This window comes from Dendropsophus ebraccatus, chromosome 14 (assembly GCF_027789765.1).
Source record: "Dendropsophus ebraccatus isolate aDenEbr1 chromosome 14, aDenEbr1.pat, whole genome shotgun sequence".
NCBI classification, from domain to species: Eukaryota; Metazoa; Chordata; class Amphibia; order Anura; family Hylidae; genus Dendropsophus; species Dendropsophus ebraccatus.
In genome coordinates, this window is record NC_091467.1 from 17,885,883 (window position 1) to 17,904,841 (window position 18,959).

The window sequence follows — 18,959 nt, forward strand, 5'->3', positions numbered from 1 at the left end:
TCACTGATAGAACCTCTGTGTGACATCACTGATAGAACCTCTGTGTGACATCACTGATAGAACCTCTGTATGTGACATCACTGATAGAACCTCTGTGTGACATCACTGATAGAACCTCTGTGTGACATCACTGATAGAACCTCTGTGTGACATCACTGATAGAACCTCTGTATGTGACATCACTGATAGAACCTCTGTGTGTGACATCACTGATAGAACCTCTGTATGTGACATCACTGATAGAACCTCTGTGTGACATCACTGATAGAACCTCTGTATGTGACATCACTGATAGAACCTCTGTATGTGACATCACTGATAGAACCTCTGTGTGACATCACTGATAGAACCTCTGTGTGACATCACTGATAGAACCTCTGTATGTGACATCACTGATAGAACCTCTGTGTGACATCACTGATAGAACCTCTGTGTGACATCACTGATAGAACCTCATGGCTGTATTCTTTCCAGTCTGACACAGTGCTGTATTTCCCTGATGTTATAAAGACTAAAAAAAAGTAGAAGTCATGCAAAACTTCAAACGACCTTGTGAAAAGTCGTGAGACTCAGATATAAGGCGGCAAAAACTCCAGAAGTCTTGAAGCCCTGCAAGGGTTAAGGTGTTGTGCTGACGTCCCCCCTTCTCCCACACAACGTCCTGTAAAACTTATAAGGAAGCCGATGATCTGTCGTCAGCCTGACCCCTCGGAATCCACAACTTTAGGCATTAGCAGACGTCATCCTCCCTTACATAAATGCATGACGTGAGCTAACTCTGACGTCACGCTGCCAGGAATTCTTCTGATTTCCAGAAGGCTGTTCCGTCCCGCGGCTCTCCGCCCCCGGGCACATTCTGTCAGCACAGATTGAGGGCTGGAGGGAGGATGACGCAGTGTCTGTAACAGCCAAACCACAAGGAACGCCCCCCGAGACCAACAAGTGGGCGGGGACCGGCACTCGCTCATAAATAATGAATCAAAAGGGGCGTGGTTTTATTGTGATTACTTCATTTAGGCTCAAATGGGGGCGGTGCCTGAGATGCTAATCATGCATAATTTATATTAGAGGCGATGGATTTGATTGGCGGAAAGGTGATGAGTAATCTTCGCTGACTGAGTGACCCTCGATGATTGCAGGACGCTGATTGGCGGAAGCTGGACTGAGGCAGAAACTGGGCGGGAGGGGGACGAAGCTCGGGCAGTGATTGGCAGCTGTGGGCGGGTCTTCGGTGAGGTGGGTCAGACGGTTTCCGGCAGCGGTGCTAGAGACTGTGGGAGCTGCGTCAGAGTGAAGAACTAGGAGAAGAAGTTGTGAGAGGCGGAGATAGGTGAGAGCGACGCTTTCTTATTATTCCTATGGAGTGTCCCTTATAGTGGGGGCTGCAGACACGTGGGGCGGGTGCACGGCCGGCCTGTGGGGGGCGCTGTGTTAGTGGACACGTAGGAGAGGGGAAGGAAGTGTGAGGAAGCAGGGCTCCCAGCATGGAGGCACAGCAGTCAGGACTGTAACACTAGGAGAGTCACCTATATACTGTGTGTGTATATTATATATCTGCCTCACCCCATTATAAGTCACTGGGGTCTGTCCCATAACCCATCAGACGTGTAATCCATAGGGGCGCGTTCACACAGCTAAAATCTGCGCCACACAAATAAAATTCTGCATGAAAATCCATCTACCATTGCCGTCAATGGGATTTTTCAAGTATGTCGCTTTTCGGCATGTTGTGCTCCAGATCGTCATCGTAAAACGCTCATCGAGGTCTGCGCATCTTTTTCGGTCCCTTTAAGTTACAGTGTAAACAAGCCTAAGGCGTATTACATGGCATTTGGGTCCCGTCCTGGCCGTGTTTGTGATGACGGCCGTCACCGGTTGGGTCTGTGTTATGGATACATGTAATACGCTCTTGTGCATAGGGCTCTGTTCACACTGGTCGCATTTGAAGCCAGATCGGTGCTGAAACTTTCATAAAGTCACGTGACCATCCGCCTCCAGTGCCTGTGGAGTTTGCTGGACTTCCATGGATTTTAGTCCGGAAAAGAAAGGAAAGTGACTTCTGTTTGTGATGGATGAAACACCTGAGGGAGAGACCCATAGAGGACAATGGGGTTTATCCTTGTCACATCACAGCGTCAGATCTGGATTTCGGCTTCCAGCTGCTGTCACACCGGTGCAGTACGGCTGCGTTTTTGCGTCCATATCAGCCTGATCGTGGATCTGATCACCTTGTTTGGCACATCTTCTGTCTTATCTCCCTATAGGACACCTGCCTGATCACCCTATAGGACACCTGTCTGATCACCCTATAGGACACCTGTCTGATCACCCTATAGGACACCTGCCTGATCACCCTATAGGACACCTGCCTGATCACCCTATAGGACACCTGCCTGATCACCCCGTAGGACACCTGCCTGATCACCCCGTAGGACACCTGCCTGATCACCCCGTAGGACACCTGCCTGATCACCCCGTAGGACACCTGCCTGATCACCCCGTAGGACACCTGCCTGATCACCCCGTAGGACACCTGCCTGATCACCCCGTAGGACACCTGCCTGATCACCCCGTAGGACACCTGCCTGATCACCCCGTAGGACGCCCCTCTGATCACCCCGTAGGACAGCTGTCAGTTCAGGTCATCAGACCCACAGTCAGGCCGGAACTTAATTAGAATGTTTCCATATTACGTCTATACACAAAGTCCCCCTTACACCTTCACTAACCGCTGGCCGTCAGTTATATTTACCACCGGCCGGCCGTCCTCCCTCCCACGTTCGGCACAGGCAAGTGGTCCTGTAATTTCTATGGGGATGACTAGGCTGCATTCACACGTTCAGTGTTTTTCCCGGTCCGTGATTGTGGTCTGGCAGCTACCTCCGTGATCCGTGCAAAACAGTCCGTTTTTCATCCGTGTCCGTTTTTTACACGGATCTGTGTTAAAGCATTTTAAATTACATTGATTACATCACATCCGTGTACATCCATGAAAAACACGGATCTTATTGATTTCTATGGGGAATCCTTTCCGTGCATCCGTCCCGAGTAATGACATGTCCTATTTTTTAACGGATCACGGATCTGTGAAATCACGGGACATCTGAATAGCCCAATAGAAAGCAATGGACTGTAAAATTGTCCGTGCACACGGATCCGTGAGCACGGACAACTTCCCGGAACGTGTGAATGCAGCCTAAGCTGCAGTGAAAGCCCTCTCCGTTACGCCTGACCCCCGTCACCACTGACGTCATCTGTCTGTGGTTGTTCTAGACGGCCGCATAAAACTTATACCAACGGCCGCTGTGAGTGGCATGTTCGGCTGACAAAAGTCTAAAGGTCCTTTTACACGTACAGTCCAATTGCTTAAGCGCTCATTTAGCGAACGGCAAGCGAAGATTTTTTTTCTCTTTAAACGATATATACGTACTGTGAATATGCGTAATTGCATTAGTATCTGAAAGGATCTGTTCACACAAAGTAAAATTGGCGTAATTCCCGCCTACCTCCCATAGAGACGCCGTTTGACACTCCGCAGAGGAATTACGCCGATTTTGCTCAGTGGGAACGGGCCCAAAGACTTGGAGAACAATTATTGATTTTGAGGTCATCCAAGAAGATGTGATCAGCGACGTACAAAAGTTTTTTTTTTTTGTTTATTGTTTGATCATTGCCGCATTTACACCAGAAGATTATCACTTAAATTCAAACTATTTAACAGGTTTTTTTTTTTTTTGCACAATAATCAGCCCATATAAAAGGCCCTTAAAGGGGTACTCCGGTCTGGGGTTATTTTTATTGTACGGCCGGGGAGGGGGTGGATATAGAAGACGCTGGTCACTTACCTCCCCGGGTCCCGGATCGCGACGCTCCGATCTCCCGTATGGCTGCCGCTTCCTGGTCTGAGCTGTGGCTTGAGATGTGACGTCTCAAGGCAGCTCACTTTATTTAGCGATTGTAGCGGGACTAAAATTTTTGGCTAAAAATTCTGATAAGAATAGTGCGTGAACCCGGTCTTAGGTTCTGTTCGCAGCATCTATCAGAGGGACAGCTTGATGTATCCTATGGCGGAAGCCACTTGTCAGTGCACATAGTCACACTCTTTGCCTTCATTGGGCAATGGAGTTCTATGGATAAGTTTATTGTAGACGCCAGGAGCTTTGTTGGTGCATACAGTTAACGGGCACCGTGGAGACTAGTGTGAACAGAGCCCTTTTCTATAGTTATATTTCTATGGGAATGTTGCACCAACATACAATTATATAGATGTGAAATTCTAGTGGGAAATCACATAGAGCCGATTGCTACTAGTTGTTGGATACTGTTTGCAGACACTCTCCGGGGTTCTTGCTAGGCATATGGGAAGGGGTTGCCCTATGCAGACGCCAATGTCATTGTAGCCTTGATGTATGTGACGTTACAGTCCACCATGTTTATGGCTGTAAACTGTGCATCCTCCGGGTATCCAGCTGTTGCAAAACTACAACTCCCGACGTGCCCTGACAGCCTTCGGCTGTCAGGGCACGTCGGGAGTTGTAGTTTTGCAAGAGCTGGTGATGGCTGTCCCTATATATCTTGTGTTTTTATTAGGATGGTGCACACCCTCCATAGTGACCCGCTTCTCGGCAGACACAATGTTCCCGCTCTGGCCCCTTGTGTTTGCCAATTTAATTATCTCAGACCCATTCCTCCTTCCCTCCTGATCTGCCTCTCATCCCTGGTCAACGTGATAAGAAAAATCCGGGTGGGAATGATGAGAAAGAACAGAACATGCAATAGGCCGAGGATGTGTATTGTGCTAGCTTGGTGTAATATGACATAAGTATACAGTAGCAGAGTAATCTATATGTCGCTGGCACATGTGCAAGGATGCCATCACGTATTGATCCGTACTAATGGTCTAGACGGTTTGGGAATATCAGGTCGTGGTGATCCTGTGTCATTGTTAGTAGGAAGCTCTCCATGCGTTTCACATTGTGATAGTAGCTGTCGCTGTGAGTATATAGGTATATATCTATCTGTGTTAAGTGCGTGGTAAATGTTCATCCTGTCTCAGATCAGTCATGGATAAGGCCGGGTTCACACTTTTATCAGTTTTCGTTATGTTTTTTTTTTTTTTTGCTGTATAGAATAGAGCAGTGTCCAGCTATAAAACATACATTACAATATGGGTTGTTTATAATGTAAGTCAAGGTATACGTTTGTATCTTTTCATATGTGTGTGTGTGAGCGCCCAGCTTTACCCGCAGATAGATGTTTACGTCCAGAAGGTTATTGGCTTCAATGGGGAGGAGAATGTATGGAGCACGGCAGACGCATGCGCTGGCTTTACCACCATTGTGTTAGATTTTATTAAGGATGTAAAGCAGCGGGATAGCTATCAACCCACAGGGTCAAAAATATGCTTGTCTTGCAAAAAAAAAGACAAATATCCAAGCGTTTGCTTTTGTTGCACTTTGGAGTGTTTTTTTATGCACTTTTTTGTTTGACTAAGCTTATTTAGAGTTTTTTTTTTTTTTATTGAATTTTTTTAAATTGATTTCAAATCAGCTAATGTCAGAAAGTTATACATATTTGTAATTTTTTTTCTGTTTTAAAAATCTCAAGTCTTCCAGTACTTATCAGCTGCTGTATGCCCTGCAGGAAGTGGTGTGTTCTGCTGCCACCTCTGTCCGTGTCAGGAACCGTCCAGAGCAGCAGCAAATCTCCATAGAAAACATCTTCTGCTCTGGACTGTTCCTGTCACTAATCCCGTCTTACTGCTTGAGTTGGAAATACCCCATAAGGATATGTTCACACAAGACAGAGACGCTGCAGAATTCCCAACTGGTGAAGAATTCCTGATGTTTCTACAGAGAAATACGCTGTGCATGACCAAGTCACACAGGTTTTAGTACAGGTTTGTTGGAGTTCTGCTGTTGCGTATGAAGTCTGAAAAGAGGAATGGCTTTACTATTCGGAATTTCAGATTTTTTTGAGACTGCTCAGAAAAATTCACAGCAATACATTTCCACTTCTCCTTTGAAGTCAATAGGGAAAACCTGAAACAAATCCACTGCGGAGCCACAACATGTATTGTCGTGCTGTGAATTTAAACTCTGCACCCTAGGAGGGTTTTGCTTGAATCTTTCTTAAAATCAGCTGGTGTCAGAAAGTTATATAGATTTGTAATTTCCTACTATTAAAAAAATCTCAAGTCTTCCAGTACTTATCAGCTGCTGTATGTCCTGCAGGAAGTGGTGTATTCACTCCAGTCTGACACAGTGCTCTCTGCTGCCACCTCTGTCCATGTAAGGAACTGTCCAGAGCAGTAGCGGATCCCCATAGAAAACCTCTCCTACCAACAGAGGTGGCAGCAGAGAGCACTGTGTCAGACTGAAAAGAATACACCACTTCCTGCAGGGCATACAGCAGCTGGAGTCCCCCCTTTAAAAGTACACCCATAGCGGTCTATTATTACCACAATAATAGAATCTGGTTGCAACAGGTGTATTAACGCGACTCTGTACCCACAATCTGTCCCCCCCAAACCGCTTGTACCTTTGGATAGCTGCTTTTAATCCAAGATCTGTCCTGGGGTCCTTCAGCAGGTGATGCAGTTATTGTCCTAAAAAACAACTTTTAATCAGGCAGCCCTGTGCCAAACTGCCATGGCCTAGATTGAGTATGTATTAGGCTGGCACAACCTCTCTGTCCTTCCTCATTATTAGGAATGCAGGCAGATTGTCTCCTATTCCTCACCTGTGTCAGCACGGCACATGGGCTGGATCTGTAAGCACCTGTGCATTGTTCAGACAGGAGAAAATGTTCTAGTGGCATTCCTAATGATGAAGTGGGTGCGGAAGAGGGACGGAGGGGGTTGTGCAAAGTTATGGCACAGATTCTCCAAGCCCCGGCCGTTGGGCACAGGGCTACAAGTTTAAGGGTACAAACACACACAGCAGATATGCAGCAGATTTGATACTGTGTTGAGTTATTTAGATCTAATCTGCTGCGTATCTGCTGCGTATCTGCTGTGTATCGCAGCAGTAAATACGCAGCGTATAAGCCGTGTGTGTTTGTACCCTAAAAGTTGCTTTCTTAGGACAATAACTGCATCACCTGCCAAACGGACCCCAGGACAGATCTTGAATTAAAAGCAGCCATCCAAAGGTACAAGTGGTTTAGGGGGGTCAGATTGTGGGTACAAAGTCATTTAAAGAAGCACTCCGAAAAAAGTTGTTTTTTTTTATCTTTACCGCCGCTTGTTCACGTCAACACTCTTCTGACCCCTCTTCTGTCTCCATGTCGATTAAAGACCGGAAGTCAAGTTCTCCAATGCATTCTCTATGTAAGAGCGTGACTTCCGTCCTTCAATCGACAAAGAGACAGAAGAGCGGTGACATGAACGCGCGCAGGATTTGAACGGCACAGCAGGACCAGAACTATGCCGCGCCTCGGGACACCGCTCATGGATGGTGAGTATACGTGCCAGTTCGCATCAGGGGGACAGATAAAAAAAAATTCGGAGTGCTTCTTTAAGGGAGTGATTGTAATTGTGATTGGATCCCAGTGTTTTCAGGTGGCCTGTTGTAATGGGGTCTGACAATGATCTGACAGCTGTAGTCATTGTATACTCATATGACAGGTAGTGACCTCATCCTTTTCATCATGGCGTCTGTGTGGCGCCTGCTATGTTTATGGTCTGCACTTTTACATAGGAAAGCTCTTTATCATGTAATGTCAGAACTGTAAGTTTTTGTTATTTATTAGCAGGACAGGAGTCTGGTGCTGTCAGTCCTGGCTGGATGGCTACACGTTACCTGCCTCCACATGCTGTCCTAGGAAAGAGGATTAACCCTTCTGTCTTTGGGGAGTTATATAAATCCCTTTCATTCCTGGCTGTGTATTTTGGTGCTACAGTTAAAGGAGAACTCTGGGCTGCGGTGATTTTTGGCAGAGTGCTGAGGAGGGGAGGATGATAGAAGTAACATGCTCTCATCTCCCCCCACTCCAGAGCTTATGTCTGTATCCCGCAGCTCTGATCCGCGGTCCCCGCCTCTTCTGGGTCTGAGTGGGCACCAGGGAGGTGACTCCCTTAGCCAGTCAGCGGCTGTAGCAAGGTCCTGCCTCAGTTACTGAGTGGCTGAGCAGGCCTAGCATGTCACGTCCCTGGACCCCACTCAGACCCAGAAGCGTCCAGGACCAGAGCCGCGGGATACCGTCATCCATTCTGGAGTGTGGGAGGTAAGAGCGTGTTACTTCTCTCATCCTCCCCCTCCCCAGCCCAGAGTTCTCCTTTAAAGAGGTTATCCAGCGCTACAAAAACATGGCCACTTTCCCCCCTACTGTTGTCTCCAGTTCACGTGCAGTTTGCAATTAAGCTCCATTTACTTCAATGGAACTGAGTTTCAAAACCCCACCCAAACTGGAGACAACAGTAGGGGAAAGTGGCCATGTTTTTGTAGCGCTGGATAACCCCTTTAACTGTAGCACCACATTATACATCCAGGGTTTTACTGAAAGGGATTTATATACGAATATTTAAAGGGATTTATATTGAAAGACCTTCATATACTATTACACAGAAACAATCAGCGGCCATGCTTGACAGATTACGACTGCTCAGGCAGATAATTGTTTGGTGTAATACAACATTTTAAGAGACCACGATCATCCGACTGCGCGATGTTGGCTGATTGTGCTGTTTTAACATTGAAAGACCACGATCATATCAGCAACGGCCTGCTGCTCATCGCTCCCTCCTGCTGCTCATCGCTCCCTCCTGCTGCTCATCGCTCCCTCCTGCTGCTCATCGCTCCCTCCTGCTGCTCATCGCTTTGTGTAATGGAAGTTGCAGCAGCAGACCGCTGCTCATCGCTCCCTCCTGCTGCTCATCGCTCCCTCCTGCTGCTCATCGCTCCCTCCTGCTGCTCATCGCTCCCTCCTGCTGCTCATCGCTCCCTCCTGCTGCTCATCGCTTTGTGTAATGGAAGTTGCAGCAGCAGACCGCTGCTCATCGCTCCCTCCTGCTGCTCATCGCTCCCTCCTGCTGCTCATCGCTCCCTCCTGCTGCTCATCGCTCCCTCCTGCTGCTCATCGCTTTGTGTAATGGAAGTTGCAGCAGCAGACCGCTGATCATCGCTCCCTCCTGCTGCTCCCTGCTTGCTGTCTATGCAGGCAGTGAGCGGGGAACAAGAAGGAAGCGAGCCAGGAGCTGACAGATCGGCGCCCGCTTCCCCCTCATCGCGCAGTGTAATACGGCCTTTAAAGGGGGATTCCATAAATGAGATTGTATACATGGGGACCCTCAGCTCAAATGAGTACAGGGGGCCGATGAACTTTTTTTCCCCCTAGTTACACCCAGACTCGGACCTATCAAAACTTCTGATACGTTTTGTCTCTGATGTGTCAAAATCGGAGATGAGCGAAATAGATTTGTTTTGCTTTGTGCAAATTAAAACTGATCTGCGCTCATCTTCCTCAGGCTGCTGGCTCCATGTAGAGGGAGGATACTGCCTGGAAAACATAGACACAGCCATAGCTGTATTCATGTATTCCAGCTTTTCCCCGGATGGTATCCTCAGAGCCGGCAGCCTGAGGGAGATGAGCGCAGATCAGTTTTGCACGAAGCAAAACGAATCAGATTCGCCCAGATTTCTATATGACTAGAAGACTTTAATGTGGGCGTAGCTCTCAGCTACCATGTGCCCATGGCAGGACCAGGACGGATACCGAATATCTAATAAAAGGTTTTAGCATTTTCCAGAATACTAAGAATAACCTTTGTGCTGGCCCAGAATGCCTCCTGTTTCCTAACTTATGTTTTTATGATGGAAAGAAACCCGAGGAGGACATGATTGTTTCTGACTATGCAGGGAAAGTAGCTTGCACAAGTCTGGTGACTCTCTATTGCCAGAAATGAGATACTTAGGTACTATTACACGAAGCGATTTTTCGTCGGATTAATGATAAAACGATCTCAAACCCGAAATCGTTCACTCAGTTACACGTAACGGTGATCGATACTTATGACCGTTTTTGCGGTCGTCTTGTCGTTGCTATTGCACGCGTCGCTACTCCGAACGACGTCTTATTCCATGCGAATGATTTGCAAACGATCAACGATAAAAATAGGTCCAAATTTGCGTTGGTCGTTTAATCGTTTTCTGCTATTACACTAAACGATTATCATTCAAATCCGAACCTTAGGGTGCCTTTACACAGAGAGATTTATCTGACAGATTTTTGAAGCCAAAGCCAGGAATGGATTTGAAAAGAAGAGAATTTCAATCTGTCCTTTACAAACTTCTCTCTGTTTATAGTGTGTTCCTGTCTTTGGCTGAATGGAAGCATAGTTACAGCGATGCAAAGACTGGGGGAATATTCAGCTTATGCATGCTAAGGTGATGACCCCCAGCATCGGTAATGTATGATAGCAATGCCAACTATTGAGTCACTGGGCTTTAATACTATTACGCACTGGGAATGAATCATAAGTATGTCTGTGCCTCCAAGTAAGACTTAGTGTCACTGTCGATTACATTTTTTATTTTATTTTTTTTTTGCAGAAATCAATAGTACAGGAGATTTTAAGAAACTTTGTAATTGGGTTTATTAGCCGAAAAATGCATTTTTCTCATGAAAAAGCAGTTTGAAGCTCTCCCCCCGTCTTCATGGTTTTCTAAGGAGAGGGGAGGGGTGGAGGGAGATGAGACACCAAAACAGGACAACAATGAGTTAATTTACAGCTACATCACTGGGCTCTCTTCTCTGAAGTCAGCACTGACCTCTGAATACCGGCTTTCACACAGCTCCCACTGTGTAATCCTTTGTTCTCTGCTGGCAACTAACCTTCCCCCTCCCCTCTCCATAGGTTACACAGGGCCCGACTGATGTAAAAGAGGCGAGATTTCCTAATAATGAGCAGTGAATGAGAGAGGAGGGGAGGGGGTCCTGGGGAAAGGCTTTTTAAATGCAGATAATGGCATAGTTGCCTAATAAACCCAATTACAAAGTTTCTTAAAATCGCTTGGACTATTGATTTTTGCAAAAAAAAATAAAAAAAAATTACGACAGTGACACTTTAATACAAAATTCCAGATTCAGGACTGGACTCTTCTAGGGAAGCAATAGAGTGTTGCACTGCGTAATTGCACAGAGAATGCCGGTGTGGGTTCTTGTGATGTAACAGGCCCATTTATGCCTACAGACGCGTACCACACGTGGCCTACTATTAGTCAGCGGGGGCCTATTTGTTTACAGTGGAGTTTTGTGATGACATCACTGGGGATTTACCACATCGCCGCTATCTGACATCTGCCTTGTGTGTTTTTTATTGTGGTGGTTAGACACGCCGATACTTCGTAGGTTTTATGCTTTTGTATCTAAAGGAATTTAGAATAACAATCCTCAGTTAATAATCCTCTCATTCTTACTCTTGGTTTAGTTACTCTTATTCTACATTGCAGTGTATTTCCTTCCTGTTGTGCTTGTGGTGGATCTGCTTATACTCAGCAGTAGACAGCAAAGCAATATAGAGCCAGGACAAGGCCGGCATCTGGTAGGCCAGGGGGTGGGCAGTCGCTTTAAAGCAGGCACGTCTATACTGGGTTTTAGTATTTGCATTTGTGGTTTAAAGGTGTTATTAAGGATTAAAAATAAAAAAAAAACTCCTTTCTTCAATGCTTAGTTGTGTTTAGTATTGCAGCTCTGTTCCATTAAAGTGCATGGAGCACAGTTGTAATGCCACACACAACCTGAGGATAGGGGACAGTATATATACTTGCCATCCACGCTGCTTGTAATCCAGCATCCGGCCCCACCTCCTCCTGCTGTCAGTCATTCTGGAGGAGGCGGGGCCTGAAGATACAGCTGACCATGGAGGACAGGAGAGCATCCAGATCACAAGCAGCATAGATGGTAAGTATACACTTGCGATCTGAAAACTGACAGCACAGATATATACATATCCCTGACCCCAAAATATACATGTCGTTGCTGTCCGTGTTTCCCATTATTATTATTGGCCACACCTAAGTCTGTTTCCACAGGAAGTTGTGCAGCCGATGACAACAAGTTTTTTTTTTAGCATGTTCTAAAAACCTGATCAGCCGAGGATTGAGTGTTTGCCTGGTCCTGACCTGATCACTGTCACTTGTACCCAGGCTAATTGGCCCATATAAAAAGGCAATAGTGTATCCGCCATAGTAACACTAGGCCAAAAACACAGCCAGTATGTAAAATAGTAGGCAACAGACTTGTATGTCACCGGATACAGCATGGCGGCCTCCTCCTGCACCTGATTTATCATGCTTTATGCCTGGAAAGAGGAATAAATAATGGCAAAAATATACACCTGCTCCAGAGTAGCGGTAGATTTTTGAGCCTGCTGTGCGGCAGGTGCAGGTTCTGCCGGATTTACTAAGGTGTGGGTTGTGTATGGGGCCTCTGGAAGGTTATTCGGAGCTGCGCTGCATTGGTGTACATGATCTCTTTGAGAATAAATGTCCTGTTTTTCTGTGCATATGATTCTTGGTAACTCCTTAACAGTTCATGAACTTTCTCTGGGAATAGAAACCAATGTTCCGTCGCCCTGTGTTCTGTTTGGTATAACTTTTGTTGAGAAGTTATTGCCATCGGACGGAAACTCCACTGGTTTCCTTTTTCCTTCCTTTCTCCGTCACTTGGGCAGAAAGTTGCGCGGTCGCTGAAGGCACGGTCATCTTGAAAAATGAATGTGCTGATACATACGTACATACTCTGTGTATTGCTGTGATGTACCTAAGGGTGGATTAGTAACCTTTTCAGAAACCTATGTATTTCTGCTCTTCTGTCCCTTAAAGGGGTTGTCCAGCAAAAATGTTTTTCTTTAAACTCAACTGGTGTCAGAAAGTTATATAGATTTGTACTTTACTTCTATTAAAAAGTCTTCCCATACTTATCAGCAGCTGTATGTGCTCCAGGAAATGTTGTTTTTACTTTCAGTCTGACACAGTGCTCTCTGCTGACATCTCTGGCCGGGACAGGAACTGTCCAAAGCAGGAGAGGTACTGTCCAAAGCAGGAGAGGTTTTCTATGGGGATTCATAGAAAACCGGGAAAGAGTTCCTATCTCGGCCAGAGATGTCAGCAGAGAGCACTGTGTCAGACTGAAAATAAAACGTTTCCTGCAGGACATAAAGCAGCTAATAAGTATGGGAAGACTTGAGATTTTTTTAATAGAAGTAAATTACAAATCTATATAACTTTCTGATATTAGTTGATTTGAAAGAAAAAGATTTTCGCTGGACAATCCCTTTAAATAAAAAATGTATTGCTTTATCGGTGGTCCTCACCCTCTCGTAGCAGGTAAGATGCTGTTGTTGTGTACCAGGACGTTGTTGTGCGTTTTTTTTTTTTTTTTTTTTTGCTGTGTCCTGATATTGGAGCGTTCCAAATGCCATGCAACTAGAATGTGGGAGCTCATATAAAATCTTCACTTTTTCCCACTATGAGAGTCAGCAGTGAAGTCTCATTAGGCAGACTTCGCTGCCCCCCCCCCCTCCCATGCGAAGTCCCTCTGCAGTACTTTGAGAACCCATTATTTGTTTTGTTTTGTTTTTGTCCCTTACATCAAGCTTTGATTTTCGACCACAGTTACTTGCGTTTTCAAAATGTTTTGCAGGTCTTGTGTACCCATGTAATAGGGAAGCTGTAGAGCAGGGGTACTCAACAACTTTTAGTGAAGGCCCACTTACTGGGGTCTATTGTCAGGTGAAGGTCCGAGCGGAACATTAGTAGTAAATGTGTTGCACTCCCCCAGTGGTATGTAGTCCCACTTTGTTCCCCCTCCCATATAGTATATAAAAAAACAAACACTTATACTCACCTGGGTCCCGGCGTCTCTTCTTCTCTATACTCTTGTGACCGCACTGCAGTGGTCACAAGAGGCCGTTCTCCCCATGTCCTGGTGCCGGCGCTCTAGTGACATTACTCGAGCGCTGGCACCAGAGACAGGACAGAGCGACCTCTTGTGACCGCTGCGGCCACAAGAGTGACTAACTGCTCCCTCTCTGTCAGTGCTGCTCCTGCACGGTAACTATAAGCGCTTGTTACGAGCGCTCATAGTTACTGTGCAGAGGGGAGCAGCACAGCTCAGTACACAGGTATACTGAGCTGCAGCAGGGGTCCGGACAGCTGTCCTCCGCAGTCCACCAGTTGAGGACCCCTGCTGTAGACAGACCTTGACTCTACAACCTGGGTCACAGATGCCCCTACAATTATTCCCCTTTGGAGCTGTGTTAGGGTCCTTTCACACAGAGAAAATATCTGACAGATTTTTGAAGCCAAAGCCAGGAACAGACTATAAACAGGGAACGGGTAAAAAATGAGAGACTGGGATTTCTCCTCTTTTCAGATCCATTTCTGGCTTTGGCTTCAATAATCTGTCAGATAATCTCTGTGTAAAAGGACTCAGCGTTTGACGTATTAGGGCCCTATTACACAAGTCGTTTGGGGGGGGGTCAGGGTACAAGCGGTTTGGGGGGTTCAGATTGTGGGTACGGAGTCACTTTAAATGGTCAATAACCACCGGGTAAATAAATGGGTTCACTGACAAGGATCCAGTCTGTATTACACTTTGCATTGTAATAAATTGTTGGTTTCTGACCTATTAATACAAATTGGCATCAAAACTGTCTGTCTATGGCAGCAGCCTATTGTCCTATTGTTAGAAGAACAGCTCTGGAGCACAAACTGTTGCTGTTATAAGTGAAGGACTTTGCAGACTTATAGGACAGAAGCAAAGGAGGAAGGCTGTAATGTTTGCTACACTAGTAGTAAGAACAAACATCTGTTAGTTTTGCCATTCTCTGTCTCTCCTTTTATGACCGATATCTAGCAATGGCATTCTATAGATCTGTATACTGTAGCCTTGTGTAGGAGGCTCAGGGATTTTTTTTTTGCTACCTTGCAGAAAATGTAACTTCTACGCCACAAAGATCACCGCTCTGAGAGGTGACATTCTGATGGGGGATTTTGCTGGGGGGGGGGGGGTGTATATATATGTGTGTGTATATATACATACACATGTGTACATACATACACATGTGTGTATATATACATACACATATACATACATACATACACAAATGTCTTGCATTTCTATTGTAGCTGATGGTAACGTTCAGATTCTTTGTGTAAGACTGGTATGAAAATAAAAAGTTGTGTTATTACCAAGAAATGCTTTCCCTTCTCATATTCAGATTGTGACTTTACGTAGTAAAAAAAATTCTCATCCTCCTATAACACAACTTTTCTTTTTTTATCTACAAAATATTTTTGTTTTGTTGAAAATCGTTTTGGCTTTACAAGTTCATTTCTCTGTAACTTTATTTTTAGCCAGTTTAGCACATGGCTTATTTTGCTTAGATATCAGTCTTCCATCTCTCAGTTGAAAACCACATAGATCACTAGGGGCGCTGCACAGAAAAAGTGGAGGGATGGGGGATTTACATTTTAGACATTTGTTGCATGGTGACATTTGGTGCATGACCACATGTACCATCACACATCATTGTGGTCCAAGCATAGACTTCCCTCAGCAATAGCACTTGAAAACTGGAAAAGTACATAAACCGGCTCTTTTAGTTGTTTTCACTTTCCTGATTATCCCTGGAAACCACAGACATGTCAGAAGGACCAGGAGCCCTTATTCTTAACCCCTAGGCGACCCTGGGCGCACAGGTACGTCCAGGATCATCTACGGGTGTTCAGAGCGGGGCCGCGGTCCCGGGTGCCGCATGTAGCCCGGGACCACGGCTATTAGCGGGCACGGTCTGATCACCGTGTCTGTTAACCAAGTAATCAGATGCAGCTGTCAAAGTTGACAGCTGCATCTGATTGCTTGCTGTCAGCCAACCCTGGTGTCTAGTGGGGTGGATCGCCCCCACCGGGACGTTGTCCCGGAGGAGCGATCCACACATCCGGCACCGGCCGGGGTTTGCTCCGTAATGGTGCTAATCCCAGCTCGGCACTCGATTGCTTACGGCCATCCAGTGCCTATCTCATTGATTTATGCAGTATATCTATACTGCATAGATCTCAATGAGAGATCAGTGTGCTTATACTAGAAGTCCCCCAGGGGGAATAACCCTAACCCCAGGGAGAATAACCCTAACCCCAGGGGGGCTTCTAAGACAAACTAAAAAAAAAAGGTATTAACCCCTTGCCGCAAAATGACGTTCCTGGAACGTCATGTAAAACAGGTAGTTCCCGCAACATGACGTTCCAGGAACGTCATGGCTTCCCTGCCTCCCCCCGCTGTCCCTATAGAAGATCGGGCAGCAGGAGGATGCTATGTCACACAGCATCCTCCTGCTGCCTCTGCCCGGAGGGGAGCCGCGCTCCCCCCGGGCAGTTAACCCTATAAACGCCGCGGTCAATGCGACCGCAGCGTCTATGGGGAGATCGGGCGGCGGGGGGAGGCTGCAGCACGTTGCCTCCCCCCACCGCCATAACAAGTGTGTCCCTCGGCCCCCTCCCCTTGTCCCCCTATACCGGAGATCACCGCTAATACCGTTATAGCGGTGATCTCCGGTTTCGGGAATTACCGGCGCCGCCGATAGCTTTCCTCTCCCAGTTTCATGTAGACAGTTAAAATGAAAAACCTGAATTCTTCCAATAATATGTTAGTTTAGTTTGAAATTTCTCAGTTTCACGAGGAACAGTAGAAAAAAAGTACCCAAAAATCTGTAACGCTACCTCCGGTGGCGGAGAGCATGGGGCTTTGATCATTTATTAATTTCCATCCCTGGTTTTTCATTTTAACTGTCTAATTTTGAATACTTTCCTCTAATACCTGTGGGGTCAAAATGCTCACCACACCACAAAATGAATTCTTTGAGGGGTTTACTTTCCAAAATGGGGTGACTTATGGCGGTTTTTCTCTCTGCGGACACTACAGGGGCACTGCAAACGCACCTGGCGCTCAGAAACTTCTTCAGCAAAATCTGCATTAAAAAAGCTAATTGGCGCTCCCTTCCTTCTGATCCCCGCTGTGTGCCCATACAGTAGTTTACCCCCACATATGGGGTACTGTTGTACTCAGGAGAACCTGCGTTACAAATTTTGGGGTGCTTTTTTTCTCATGTTCCTTTTGAAAATGAGAAACTTTAATCTAAACGTATATATTATTGGAAAATTTAAATTTTCAATTTTTTTACGGCCTAATGGTGAACACTTTCCTCCAGCCCCTGTAGGGTTAAAATGCTCATTATACCCCTAGATTAATTCTTTAAGGTGTCTAGTTTCCAAAATGAGGTCACTTATGGGGGTTTCCAGTATACAAGCCTCCTAAATCCATTTAAAAAAAAGAACTGGTTTCTAAAAAAAATCCATTTTGGAAATTTCATGAAAATTTGATAATTTGCTGATACATTTCTAAGCCCCGTAACACCCTAAAAACGTAAAATATGTTTACCAAATTATGCCAGAATAAAGAAGACATATTGATAATGTGATTTAGTAACTAATTTATGTGCTATGACTTCCTTTTTTAAGAAGCAGAGAATTTCAAAGTTCATAAAATGCTAATTTTTCAAATTTTTCCTGATATTTTGATGTTTTTCACAAAAAAAAAACTAAGTAGTGACCAAATTTTGCCACTAACATAAAGTGCCATATGTGATGAAAAAACAATTTCAGAATCGCTAGCATACGTTAAAGCATCACTGAGCTATAAGCGCATAAAGTGAGACAGGTCAGATTTTAAAAAATTAGCCTGGTCATTAAGGCCAAAACAGGCTTTAGAGGCAAGGGGTTAATAGAGATGAGTGAACCTCGAGCATGCTGGAGTCGATCCGAACTCGAACTTTCGGCATTTGATTAGCGGTGGCTGCTGAACTTGGATAAAGCTCTAAGGCTATGTGGAAATCATGGATATAGTCATTGGCTGTATCCATGTTTTCCAGACAACCTTAGAGCTTTATCCAACTTCAGCAGCCCCCGCTAATCAAATGCCGAACGTTCGGGTTCGGATCGACTCGAACCCGAACCCAGTTCGCCCATCTCTAATTATTAATAAAAAGCCCCCTCCCCTAATAAAAGTTTGAATTACCCCCCTTTTCCCATGTTATAATTAAACAAACATGTTTGCTATTGCCGCGTGCGTAATCGCCCAAACTATTAATTTATCACAGTCCTGATCTCGCACGGTAAACGGTGTAAGGGCCAAAAAATCCCAAAGTGCAAAATTGTAATACAAAAGCGATCAAAAAGTCACATATGCGCAATCAAGGTACCGATAGAAAGAACACATAATGGCGCAAAAAATGACACCTCACTCAGCCCCATAGAAGCGTTATAAGCCTGGGAATAGAGCGATGTTAAGGAACATATATTTGTTAACAATTGCTTGAATTTTTTACAGGCCATCAGATAATATAAAAGTTATACATGTTACATATCGTTGTAATGGTAACAACTTGAGGAACATGCATAACAAGTCAGTTTTACCCCAGGGCAAACGGCGTAAAAGAAATGCATTTTTCTTTTCAATTTCACCACACATTGAATTTTTTTTTTTTTGCAGTGTACTTTTTGAACAAATTCAGCCTGTCATTGCAAAGTACAATTAGTGGCGCAAAAAATAAGGGATCATGTGGGTTTCTAGGTGAAAAAATGCAACTGCTATGGCCTTTTAAGCACAAGTAGGAAAAAATGAAAGCGCAAAAATTGAAATTGGCCCCGTCCTCTAGGGGTTAAAGGTTCTGTTTGTCCTAAAGGAAAGGTTTTATTTTCCGTCTGACACAGTGCTCTCTGCTGACATCTCTGGCCAAGACAGGAACTGTCCAGAGCAGGAGAGGTTTTCTATGAGGATTCATAAAAAACCGAGACAGAATTCCTGTCTCGGCCAGAGATGTCAGCAGAGAGCACTGTGTCAGACTGAAAATAAAACATTTCCTGCAGGACATACAGCAGCTAATAAGTATGGAAAGATTT

At 45.3% G+C, this 18,959-nt stretch overlaps 1 protein-coding gene across 1 annotated transcript in view; it reads left to right on the plus strand.

Moving 5' to 3' along the window:
- Positions 1-1,223: 1,223 nt before the first annotated feature.
- Positions 1,224-18,959, plus strand: part of STAT3 (signal transducer and activator of transcription 3) — a 66,542-nt gene continuing 48,806 nt past the window's right edge. Inside the window, exon 1 of the mRNA XM_069953130.1 lies at positions 1,224-1,330. The gene's annotated coding sequence lies outside the window, so the exon portion shown is untranslated. The remainder of the gene's footprint in view (positions 1,331-18,959) is intronic.